The sequence below is a fragment of the Colossoma macropomum genome, unplaced genomic scaffold (assembly GCF_904425465.1).
Source record: "Colossoma macropomum unplaced genomic scaffold, Colossoma_macropomum, whole genome shotgun sequence".
NCBI classification, from domain to species: Eukaryota; Metazoa; Chordata; class Actinopteri; order Characiformes; family Serrasalmidae; genus Colossoma; species Colossoma macropomum.
The window spans coordinates 22,114,567-22,121,836 of NW_023494801.1; positions in this window are offsets into that span (position 1 = coordinate 22,114,567).

Consider the following 7,270-nt stretch of genomic DNA (forward strand, 5'->3'; position numbering starts at 1 on the left):
TAAAATGATTGGACCAATCTAGGTGGCAACATTAGCATGTTTGGCTGAACTGCTCCATTAACTCCACCAATAGACCTCTGAAGTTGTGTCGTCATTTTGTTGTCAGTGTCATGCGCAAATAAGGAACTCTGGTTTTAAGCTAGTTTTGTCTATGTTCTTAATCTCATGCATTTTGTTCTGTGTTGTGTATACATTTTCCCTCAAATTTCATTGGATCTTCTGCATTACGTGGTTGTTACTTAATCAAAGTATGATTTCCAGCATTTAAGTCATATTAGATTCATAGTACAGACTATGAAGAGACAGACTTACTGTGTGCACATTTAACCAAACAGCCTTGATTTTATGCCTATTGCTACTTATAAATGACTAACAAACATTTTGTGGCCATTTTTTCATTTCTCCTGGAGGAGAAACAAATGCCCCCAGACAGCCATAGTAAAGGCTTTGCCCCCTATCCATAAATCTCTCCTGACACCCCTTGTATTGGGTTTGGAACATTTTTATCACAGAGGACAATACAGGGGGGTAGTTTTTGAAAACGCCATTCATTTTTCACATAGAGAAAAACATCTTAGAGTTCCTAATTTGAGCATGACACTGACTAAAAATGGGTGACAAGTCTGCTCTGGTCTATTGTGGTGCAGCTCCACAATTGGAGAGCTCTGATGACTAATTGAAACTGTATGGTGTTAAGGCAGCGGTGCTCAGTGGCGTTCATATCACTTCTACTCCAGAGCATCATGTTGTATTGCAACCCTGGAAAAATGATGATGCTGCCGTACTCCAGTTTGGAGACGATTTATCCTCAGTTGACACGTTGGCCGAGAGGTCTGCTGAAGCTGCATCGTTCAAAAAACATCTTGCACCGCATTGTTCCTGCTGATTGCGTCGTGGGTGGGGGGTCGTGCACAGGCGGTTCAGCGAGATGGCAAAGGGTCAGTTTTGCCTTTTTGCAGAACTGACCATCCCTTGTGCATTTATTGCATTGCATCCGTGTTCCTGCAGTCGTCTGCATTTTCACATTGCAGCCCCCATTCTGAAAAATCTGAGGGCCACTGAGGATTTCTGCCCATGGCGCTCCTCAGCGGTGTTAAATGGAGTTCTTGGACAAATGCCTCACTTTATCCTTTTGTGGACATACATTATTGATCACCTTGACTCAGAGCTATTTTGCACTGCCGTGTTTGCTGTAGCTCTTATAATAGTGCTATTGTGAATCGGACAGTTGGAGGGAATGATATCACACTGAGGAGTACATTGAATAATAAGGGATGTTCAGAAAAACCTTTCGTCACCAAATCGATCAAGAAACAGGCTTACTAACAGTGAGGGGGCCTTGTCTGTTTTTTGTTTCTTCACAGTATGCATCCAAGAAAGTCTTTGACCCTTTCCATTGTCTGAAAAGAGTTGGGAGGACTGATAACTTTATCAGCACTTATGTGACAATATGTACTAGCTTTAGGCTAAGTAGGCTTCGTTCATCATGTTCTATGTTTGGTGAGCAGGTAACCACAGGTTTCTGTTTGGCTCCGAATAGTTCTTTGTCTCAAAAGTGTTAAATCAGAAAATAAAGCTATGAAACGTGAGGTGGTGATCGGTGAATTACATTGATAGAATGTTGTTTTGGTTGCTTTTATCTATGGGTTGTAATAATATATATATATATATTTCAGTACTTTGTATCAAATACGGTAACAAAAATGGGTGAATTGTAACTATTTATGAATTAAATTATTGTACTTTTTTGCAATCTGTAGATAAACAAGTGATATGATGTATTCATATATAAGAACTGTGGATTTTAACCATGCAGTTAGTCATTCTCGGGTGTGGCTAAGTTATCGATGTACTGTTGTATATACTGTATGTTTGGCAGCTTCCTTTATTTTATATATGATCAATAAAAAAATGTTTTGAGAGATGTCCAGAACTTCTTGTCTTTGGTGACCCAGACGTGATTTCATTTTTTTCCTTTTCCATTTTTGGTCACATTCTGTGGCATCGTCATTGACCCAGTTTGACGCGTGTAAAAATAAAACTGGTGGGGAAGGCTTTTCACCATCAGAGTAGGTTTTAGGAGAGAGAGCGATCATTTAGATGGCACGATTTCCTCCCTCTGTGATCCAAAAAAAGCCGTCAGTCGACCTAGTTTGAGCAACCTCCGTGGACGTGTTTTTTGGCCTGACATGAGTGAAACACTGGAGTCGTGGGGGATGTTGAGGTGTGCCTGTCCTAAATTTGGTCGGGGAGCTGACGAGGTTTCCCCCCATCACGGACACACACTTTGCAAAGCCACTCTTGCATGCTCATTCATCATCATCATCATCACCATCCTATTGTAGTCAGTAACAGCTCATCATTAGAGGCCTGCGAGGCCACAAGCAGTATATCACCGTCCTCATGCCTTTCCTGGATTCACAAATCTTCAACTGTGGCTGGAATTTGTCTGCAATTAGTCTTCCTGAATTAAAACAGGCCCTGATAGTCTCAAGTCTAGATCCATGAATTGTAATCTTCCAGTTTGAATGGAATTTCCAACATTTTTCAGCAAATTCACATTGACCAAGTTTGTATATATATATATATATATATATATATATATATATATATATATATATATATATATATATATATATATATACTCTCCCTCTCTCTCTCTCTCTCTTTATATATATATATATATATATATATATATACACATACACTCTGACTTAAAGAAATGTTCACTGAAAAATCACATTTGCCAATTTTCTTCTCACTCCAAACAAAGCTGACTGGCCAAGACGTATTTGGTATCTGAAGTTTGCTTCTTTAGTTTTGTAATAGTGCTACAAGGCTAATAGATGTCTATAGCTACGGATTTTTTGTGAAAAGTGTTTTTACTTTTCAACAAGGGGCCACTTTTTACTTTGCTGCAACTTTCTTTCCCATTCTAAATACTAAGTGTTCAAACCATTCTATATGGCAGAGAAATGTGATCTTTCACATTATGGTTCCAATAAAATTAATAAATAAATAAAATAAACAAAATTTGCTAATCAGTAGCTTATGGAGAAGTCAGGGAAGCCAAAGGTACACAAACTGCGACAAACATGAAATTGGAGATGGAAACATCAAACAGCACTTTGTGTTTTAGACCAACCAAAATTTATGCAACAGCATTTTTTTGGCAGGAAAAGATGTAATTTTTTTATCGCAAAAAGTAAATCTGATGGAAATATGGTGCTGGATAGCAAGAAGAGCATTTTTAAAAGCATTTTCATGTAATTTCATTGAATTTATGCAGAAAGTCATTGGAAACATAACTACTGTCACCCAAAAGCTGTAGATCGACCATTACTTTTTTGCTACATTAGACTCGTAGCTCCAGTGCAAAACTAAAGAAGCAATTTTTGGACACCAAACATGTCTTGGCCCATCGACTGTTTGGGGTGAGAAGGACATTGTGTAAATTTGATTTTCCCATAAACCTTCCTTAAAGTTTTTCAGGCTTTATCCACTACCCTACCACCCCCATTTCAGAGCTGGAACCTAAATCTAGTAAAGGACAGTGTAATATCCCCGTGCAGGCAAAATCCTTAACCACTGGGTCTAAAAATGTTCTGCTGCTGTTTATTTTGGCTCCAATCACGGTGATTCACCCAGATAACAGCTGTTGCTCTGTAATCCTGTCCCTGTCCTACAACGCGCAGTGCTAATTCACAATTCATAGCACAGCCAGCAATGAATCTTTTTGAAATAGTTCAGCCGCACCTCCCTCAGCATTGCATCAGGGATGTTTAGTATAGCTACATAACCTCTCTGACCTACATCTCACACTCATTTAGAGACACACACGCAGTCGCTCGCCATTGTGCCCGACCTGTCTGCAGCTCATCAAGGTGCAGCCCCCCTCAGGAATGCGGCCCTCCATTGGACAGCCCAGACTGCTCTGTGGCCTCTGCGTTTGATTAATTTGGCACGCGGAGGGGAGAGGTGAGCGGATGGGCGATGTAGGACAGCATTCGTCATTCGTACCCAGTTCTGCAGCAGGTGCTTGCCCTAGTTCTCTCAGCCTGGCGCCAGCAGCACAATTAATGTGGCCCACGCCACCATCAACCGGGCATCCGTTCTGTCCCGCCATACATGCTGCCAAAGGCTCGATGACTGGTGCTTTCATCAAAACGAAAGATCTGAAAAGTGTCACATCACTAGTTTGTAAATAACAGTTTGCATTTGGGTGAACCTTATCACATTGTTTGCAAATATAAAGAAAGAAATAATATGTCAAAATAGCATGCCACCATTCATTGGCAAAATGTGTGAAGTATAGAATGTGGTTTTGGACATCAGCGCAGAATGGGCCTCAATAGCAACCCATAAACAAACCCACTCAGAGCGCATGCCTACCTGGAATCAAACTAGTCCACGTTCAACCAATGTGGGTCCCACATGGGTGTGTTTGCTGGGGTAGAACATGCTTCTGGTCATCTTCTTGTATTCCTATATCAACATCATCAGACTTTGGCCAGAATTTTCTTGTGAATCACCCTGAAGACTGTTTTTATAAATGACTGAGCTGTGTGTATATAATTAGTCTATATTATTTTAATCACTCTGTTGGTGGTATTAGAGCACTGGTTTTCAGCATATAAGTTAAAGTACAACCTCCCCAGGGTTAGTTTTAGCACAGTGTTAAATTAAGCACTCTTAAATAAACAGTAAGAGAAGTCCATATTCCTGTGACATCAAATCAGAACAGTTCATTTAAAAGTTTATTTTAGATAGAGACTTATTAAAATGTACTATGAACGATATCAAGCCTGGACTAGGAAATAAATTTAGCCCTGGACTTTCATCCATACCAGCCCACTACAACCACAGAGATCCCCCCCCCCTACCTACCACGACCCCGAGAAACCACCCTGGCACATGGTATTTGTCCCAGGTGGTCACTATTCATTATATATAGGACTTAAAAGAAACAATCCTGCATTTCTCTCTTTCTCACTCTCTCAGCCGGCCCACCAGTAATTGCCCTGAATGTTACGTTTGTTGTTCTTATACTGGCTCTTCTGCCTCCCATACAGAAAACAAATACATGTAAAGAGTATTTATCAAATACGTTTGCGAGTATTCTTTGCTTAACGTACTTAAGTGTTTGGAATACATTTTGGAATGAATCTCTGTATTTTGAATGTATTTGTATGCTCATGTATTTTGTTTTTCAATATCGTTTTATAGTTAAAAATGCTACACTGGACACATTCATTTTTAAATTGATGCAGATGTTTTTATGCATACATATTTTATACATCTAGCCCAACAGTTTGTTGCAATGAACCCTGTCTTTGGGGTTAAGCTGTAACATTTGCACTCAAAACAGTTCGCAAAACAGTAAACATATTCATCTGTAGGTTACTTCCATAAACAATATTAATCTTGCTTGAATGCTTTTAAATTACTTAGCAAAAACCGAAGTGTGTTGTTTCCTGCCGTCCTCTACTTTGGTTATAAGGGGGAAAAGGAAGATGACCATTTCCCACCTCTCTGTATCCCTTAGACTTAAACAGGCTGTGTTTGTTACTGCACTTTTAAGACTGATATATCGCTGTTTTTGGAACAAAACCTTCTTTAATTTTAATGTTAGTCAACAGGACCAGACTTGTTTTCAAGTCATTTTGGGCCATTTCTTTTGGTCCTTTCATGATGACATTAACACAAAATGTAAAGGGCAAAAGACATTTTCAAATTATGAAAAAAAAGAAACGACAAAATGAGATACAAGGTTTTCATGTGGAGGAAAAACCCACGACTTGACTGGATGTCAGAGCCGTGAGTTTGGACGCCATCTGCTGGTGGTCGAGCAGAATGAGCGCTGTCCTCTGGAGATCAGCTGTACTGCATTCAGCGTCCAGAAGGCGGCGACAAAACCCCTCAGCTAAGATTGTGTAACAGCGACAGAATAAAAAACCCGTCAGTAACATCGTTAGAAACCGAGCTGTGGTCTGATCCATGTAGGCTGTGAATCAAATTGGACTAGACAAGGGTGTAAACTGTCAAATGTATGAATTACTAAAGCAAATGTATGTTTAGATGAGGAATGGAGTCATTTCTCCACCTACAGACCTCAAAAATACTCTCTGTCTCGTCTGTCAAACAGCTGTAATTTTATTTCTTCAGTTTGTGACCAGAAAATGTTCACTATGCTTTAAAGGACTCCGGCCATGGAAAACTGAAGTTTTTCTCACTTTTTTTCAAATAAAGACGTTGTAGTACATAAACACTTTATAAAGCTTTAAAACCTCTCACTCACCCAGCTGAACAGTCCACCGCAAAAACGGTTTGAACACACTGTTTTTATGATGTCATGAAAACCTACGCATTTACATACATCTGCCCTTTCGAGCTGAAGTTATAAGGAGTGTTTCAGCTCTGAGTGCTTTTTAAATTAGATGCAAAACAGAGCTAATTTACATACATCAGCCTTAAAGCCACAGCAACAAAACAGCCTGTTCAGTTCTAAGGGATAAGTGGAGGTTGGAAAATGGTCGTGTAAAAAATTAATTTTATTTGTTTTTGGTACATAAAACCACACAAATGTCATACGTGGACCTTAGGTTTGCTATTTTTCACATTTAGCATAATAGAGACGTTCAATATGTTTTTTTTTTAATTGAAATGTTTTAAAAATAGGTAAAAAAAAAAAATTCAATATTTACATTTCAGAAATAAGACTAAGAATGTCTGTATTGTGAAAAATGCGTATTCAGTCAGGTCAAAATCACTGACTATCAAGGGATAAATCAATGGCACAAAGAACACTAAATATTTTAATAGTCCTGATATGAAAACGAATTAAAATATATAAGCAAGTCAAACCGTCAGCAATTTTGTCAAGACGTCTCCAAAATAATTCAGCTCACTGGAACATCTGGCCACGCTGATAGTCACATGACGCTGGATCAGTGATTATGTAAGACCGTATCGGCTGTCTGCTGACTGGAAGGTGTTAGTCTGTTTTGTTTTCCCACCCGTATTCCGCCCCCCGGTGTACCACTGGCTAGTAGTCCAAACTGACGACTGCGTGATTGGCTACTAATAACCAGTTCTACCGCAGAGGGCTTGTCTGAATATGGGTGGGGGAAATAACTAACAGCTCGCGGACTGTTCACCAGTCCTAGCAAAGGAGGTGAGACTTTAGCCAATCGAAGAGCAGAAGGCGCTAGCCTTAGCCAATCCTAGCGTAGTGGGCGGAGCTGTCCGGAATACGGCCGGGCGTAAAAAA